This window comes from Mandrillus leucophaeus, unplaced genomic scaffold, assembly GCF_000951045.1.
Source record: "Mandrillus leucophaeus isolate KB7577 unplaced genomic scaffold, Mleu.le_1.0 Scaffold257, whole genome shotgun sequence".
Lineage (NCBI taxonomy): Eukaryota > Metazoa > Chordata > Mammalia > Primates > Cercopithecidae > Mandrillus > Mandrillus leucophaeus.
Genome location: NW_012102665.1, coordinates 589,632 through 595,197, shown reverse-complemented (window position 1 = coordinate 595,197; position 5,566 = coordinate 589,632). Strand labels below are relative to the sequence as shown.

At 42.9% G+C, this 5,566-nt stretch overlaps 1 long non-coding RNA gene across 1 annotated transcript; it reads right to left on the bottom strand.

The window, feature by feature from the left end:
• Nucleotides 1-1,298: 1,298 nt before the first annotated feature.
• Nucleotides 1,299-5,351, bottom strand: LOC105542376. Its single transcript, XR_001006458.1, has 3 exons — nucleotides 5,280-5,351; nucleotides 3,323-3,463; nucleotides 1,299-1,467 (listed from the first exon to the last, which is right to left on the bottom strand). It is a non-coding gene; the product is annotated as an uncharacterized LOC105542376 (long non-coding RNA).
• Between the last annotated feature and the right edge of the window lie 215 nt (nucleotides 5,352-5,566).

The window sequence follows — 5,566 nt, the reverse complement described above, 5'->3', positions numbered from 1 at the left end:
AGCCTCCCAAAGTGCTGGGATTGCAGATGTAAGCCACCATGACAAAACCCCTATTTGCTTTTTGATCTCTGTCAAAATACCCAACCTTTTTGAGCTTCGATTTCCTATATTTTTAAAATAGTAATATCAATTTCTACTTCATAGCCTGTTTTAAATAAATCAGAAAGCACATAAAAGCACTTTACAGGCTGGGCACGGTGGCTCACACTTGTAATCCCACCATTTTGGGGAGCCGAGGCAGGTGGATCACTTGAGGTCAGGAGTTTGAGACCAGCCTGGCCAACGTGGTGAAACCCCATCTGTACAAAAAAACAAAACAAAACAAAAACAAACAAACAAAAATTAGCTGAGTGTGGTGGTGGGCGCCTGTAGTTCCAGCTACTCCGGAGGCTGAGACACGAGAATCGCTTGTATCCGGGAGGTGGAGGTTGCAGCAAGCTGAGATTGTGCAACTGCACTCTAGCCTGGGTGATGGAGCAAGACTCCATCTCAGAAAAAATAAAAAAGAAAAGAAAAGAAAAAGCGCTTAATATAATGCCTGGCACACGCTCTGAAAAATATTTTATATATATGGTAATATTACCATTGGGGGAACTGGTGTGAAGGGGACATAGGATATCCTGGCACATCATTTGAAACTTCATGTAAATCTATAATTGTTTCTAAATAAAAAGTTAGAAAATGTATTAGCTATCTAGTCTGGGAATTGTGTTGTGTCATTGTGCTAATATTTTTCTCACCAAAGGAAGGAACCAAGGACCAGAGACACAAGCAATTTGTTACAAAGAGTTACAGAGAAGTGAAATGAGAATGGAAGTAATTTCTTCTGAATCATATTACCATAGAGCAGCCTTAGTGTGAAGGGAGCTTAGAATTAGGGCAGTTAACCACTGAACTTATCTGGGTTTGAATATGTGGTTTGCTATGATTTATTTCCTGGTTCAACTTGACTCATTCATTCAGATTCAGAATAATAAATATTTAAATGTTTAAAATAATAAGCATCTAAAATGATAAGCATTTCCTCCCCATGTACTCTGTGCTAGGCATTGTGGAAGCCTCTCCCATATTGCTTTGAATGCGATTGCAACTAAAGGTTTCTGAATTCTAAGAGAAAGGCACAAAGGAAATTTACTACTGCCATTTAGTGCTCACTGTTTAAACATCTTTGTTTTCTCTTAATGAAATTAAAATGTGTGGAACAAATTGTATAGGATGTAGTACCTCCTCAGTGGGGAATTCTTTTGCCTCTACTAACCTGGAGCACTGGGAAGAGCACGGGAGTAGCGAACACAGTGGATAAGAAAAAGAGGGTTTATTTTCCTTTATACTCAGTTTACAGTAGTGATTCCAGCAGGATGCACTATTTTGTTCAGAAAAAGCTGATGCGAAGAAGCTTGGAGCTGTGGCTGATGACCTTGGGACAGAGTTGAGGTTCTGTTGCATTCTTGGGGCAGTGTTCAGCTCCTGTAAATGCAGAAATAACAGCCCTGAATCAGGGTAACTCTGGATAGAGCTCAGTTCTGTAGGGATTTTTCCCTTTCCCTCCCTCCCTCCCTCCCTCCCTCCCTTCCTTCCTCTCTTAGGTCAGTGTGAGAATATGTCTCTTTAGCTGACGTGAATAAAGAGATCAAATATCTTTGAGAAACTATGAAAGTTCTAGGAAAGGCTAAGGCTTCACATTCAGAATGTCACCTTTACAGGGAGCTTTAAAGGGAGATAGAAGCAGCATAGAGCGGAGGACATGTAAAATTTCACAAATATTTACCTTTATACAATTTTTTTTGTTGTTTTTTTTGAGATGGAGTCTCACTCTGTCGCCCAGGCCGGAGTGCAGTGGCGCGATCTCGGCTCACTGCAAGCTCCACTTCCTGGGTTCACGCCATTCTCCTGCCTCGGCCTCCCGAGTAACTGGGACTACAGGTGCCTTCCCAGCTAATTTTTTTGTATTTTTAGTAAAGACTGGGTTTCACTGTGTTAGCCAGGATGGTCTCAATCTCCTGACCTCGTGATCTGTCTGCTTCGGCCTATCAAAGTGCTGGGATTACAGGTGTGAGCCACTGCGCCCGGCCTTACCTTTGTACAATTTATAGAAATGTATAAGAGGCTTTAGGTAAGAGACTGGCAATTAATTTTTTTAATTGTTCTTTTTCTCTTTTTTGTGAGACAGAGTGTCACTCTGTGTCCCAGACTGGAGTGCAATGGCGTGATCTCGGCTCACTGCAACCTCTACCTCCTGGGTTCAAGTGATGCTCCTGCCTCAGCCTCCCTAGTAGCTGGGATTACAGGCATATGCCACTACGCCCAACTAATTTTTTGTATTTTTAGTAGAGATGGGGTTTCGTCGTGTTAGCCAGGCTGGTCTCAAACTCCCAACCCCAGGTGATCCACCCACCTCCGCCTCCCAAAGTGCTGGGATTACAGGCGTGAGCCACCACACACAGCCTAAAAATTGTTCTTATTTGAAAATGAGTCTATGAGGGACATTTTGTCAACCTGGTTTCCAAAAAAGAGATGAATGAAATGAATGGTAAGAATCTGTTTAATGTGCTCATTTCAGCAGCACATGTACTAAAATTAGACTGATACAGAGAAGATTAGCATGGCCCCTGCGCAAAGATGACACACAAATTCATGAAGCAGTTCATTAAAAAAAGTAAAGAAATATTTGTTCAAAAATCATTTTTAATTACATAAGTATTTCTCCATTTTTCAGATTGTATAATAAATAATAGGTCTGTCTTTATATACTTTCAGTTTCAGGAATGATAATTCTGAAGAAAAAAGTGAATGGTTCATCACCGATACAAAAATTAACAAACATGATAGTGGCTAGCAACGTCAGGTAGGTTTTATTTATTAGCAATGTTTTCCCCACGATTTTTTTTAATGTTTATTTGTGGTTGAAAAGCCAAACACATTAATTTCCAAGACTCATTGGCTGCTAAGAAAAATTGTCACTGTGGCCAGGTGCAGTGGCTCCTGCCTATAACCCCAGCACTTTGGGAGGCTGAGGTGGGCAGATTTACCTGAGCCCAGGAGTTTGAGACCAGCCTGGACAACATGGCAAAACCATGTCTCTACAAAAAAATACCAAAATTAGCTGGGTGTGGTGGCGCCCACCTGTAGTCCTAGCTACTCAGGGGGCTGAGGTGGGAGGATTGCTAGAGCCTGGGAGGTGGAGGGTGCAGTGAGCTAAGACTGCACCACTGCACTCCAGCCTGGGTGACAGAGCAAGACCCTGTCTCAAAAACAAACAAAAACCCTTTAATTATCATTTGGAAGAGGACTTATTCTTTAAAATGCAGGCCTTAGTACTTACATAGTTGGATGATGCTTTTAGAAAAATGACTTGGGGGACACTCCTCCTATATTTTACACATTTCAGTGGCAGAACAGGATAACAGTTCAGACCTCCTGTGTGCTCTGACCATGGACAACACACAGCTCTGTCATCCTCAAGCTGCACTGTAAGTGAAGCTGGGGTAACGGTATGTAGAACAATGATTGGTATTATTTGTTTAAATATTATTTCTTGTAAGAAGGCAACAGAGTGCAGTTTGTAAATACCGGTTTAAAAACTCCTTTCTTTTAGAAAGGAGAATGAGAGAAAGTGAAATATAAAAAACACATACTTGTGCTGAACCATGAATGACACCGTCACAGAAATATCTAAAAACCATACTGCTTAAAGGCACTTGTTGCAATGTGTAATTCAGCTAAGATGATAATCAAATGCATAGCTCTTGAATACAGAAAAATGATACAAATCCTCCTCCTTTGCTGCCCTTCCCACAGAATACTGAGATAAAACTTATTGAGGCCTAGCTACCAAAGGCAGAATTAGTTGTTCCATATCCTAGGCTAGCATTTGGTACATAGCCCCTATTTTATCATGATTACTGAGAACTGTTAAGTCTAACTCGACTGTGTAGATCAAGACAGTTTTATCTTAGTGCATCCAGTGGCTGAAGCACAGTTGGCACTCTGTAGATTTTGTGTTGTTGCAGTGAGATCACCAGTTACTATAAAGAGCTGATTTGGGCTGGGTTTGGTGGCTCACACCTGTAATCCTGGCACTTTGGGAGACCAAGGCCAGAGGATTGCTTGAGGCCAGGAGTTCAAGACCTGCCTGGGCAACATAGTAGAACCACATCCCTACAAAAATTTTAAAAATAAATTAGCCAGGTGGAGTGGCCCGCACCTGTAGTTCTAGTTACCTGGGAGGCTGAGATGGGAGGATCTCTCGAGGCCAGGAGTTCGAGGTTACAGTGAGTCATGATTGTGCCACTGTACTCCAGCCTGGGCTACAAGGCAAGACTTCGGCTCTAAAAAAAAATTTGTTTTTTAATGGAAAAAAGAGCTGATTTGGCTCTTTCTTCCCCCATTTACCCAGAATTGCTTAAGTGGTAGATACTGACAAGGTATCTCAGCAGGGCAGAATTCTCATGGTTTGAGTCAGTCGGGACCAATTTATGTTGATGTGAATTTCTAACTCCTTTGTCATTCTGAGTGTGTCAGCTGAATTCACGTAAGGGCATTCATCAAGGAAGGAAGAGAAACAGCCTTTAGTTTTAACTATTTTATAGCTGAGAAAATTAGACACATACTCCGAGTTACGGGGTCTATTCTGATTTTTATTACTCCTAGAAATTTCATACAGACTATAATCTATCTTGTTAGTAATATCTGATAGGGAATTTTTTGGAATAGCTATGTGTAGAAACTATTTTATTACACAGATTTAGGAATCTCAGAGGATCTGATTCCTTCGTCTCTAAATCGTCAATGGCATTAAATGCCAATACATTGTCCTTGGTCAAGATTACAACGCAGAAAGGAACAAGCTAATTAACTATTTAGAATTCCCTCTCCTAAGAGACCACATCGACAAAGTGGCACCATAACACAGTTTGGTGTTTTGTTGATCACTTTAGGATACCACCACCATTTTGGAGGCTTTGGGTGGAGCTGGGGATAAAGCCATGGAGGCAGAACCGTGTCGGAAAACCTGGGTTTAGCCCCACTTTGTACTTGGGTGTTTGAGCTAATCGCTTAAGTCACGTAAAACAACAAGACTAATAAAGTCGGGGACACAGACTTTAACACCTCAAGTGCTGCCAAAAGTATTTAAAAGACAAAAGCGAATCACAGGCACCCTTCACCGAGCACCTCCTAGACATCAAGAACCGTGCTAGGTTCCCTACATTCTTCATTTAATGCCAATAACCCCACGAGGCAGGTATCACCTTCATTCTACAAATGGGCCCCACTCCTGCCAACTAACTGGCTGATTCGGGATCTGACCCCAGGCCTGCCAACGCTCCCGCTGGCGGACTGCCCGCCTTGTCAGCTCGAGTTAGCAGGACGTGGGAGTAAAAACCCGGCGCCCCAGCCTTCACCGTGCTGCACGAGGAAGCTGGCTAGGCAGGCATGACTTTGTCAGTCAACCACCCCGCAGCCGGGCCCTGGGCTTTGTTAGCAGCCACTTGGCGAGGGCCCCGGGCGGGTGGGGAGGCGGCGCTTCCTCCAAGAGGAGGTGGGACCCCGGCTCCGCCGACCTCGG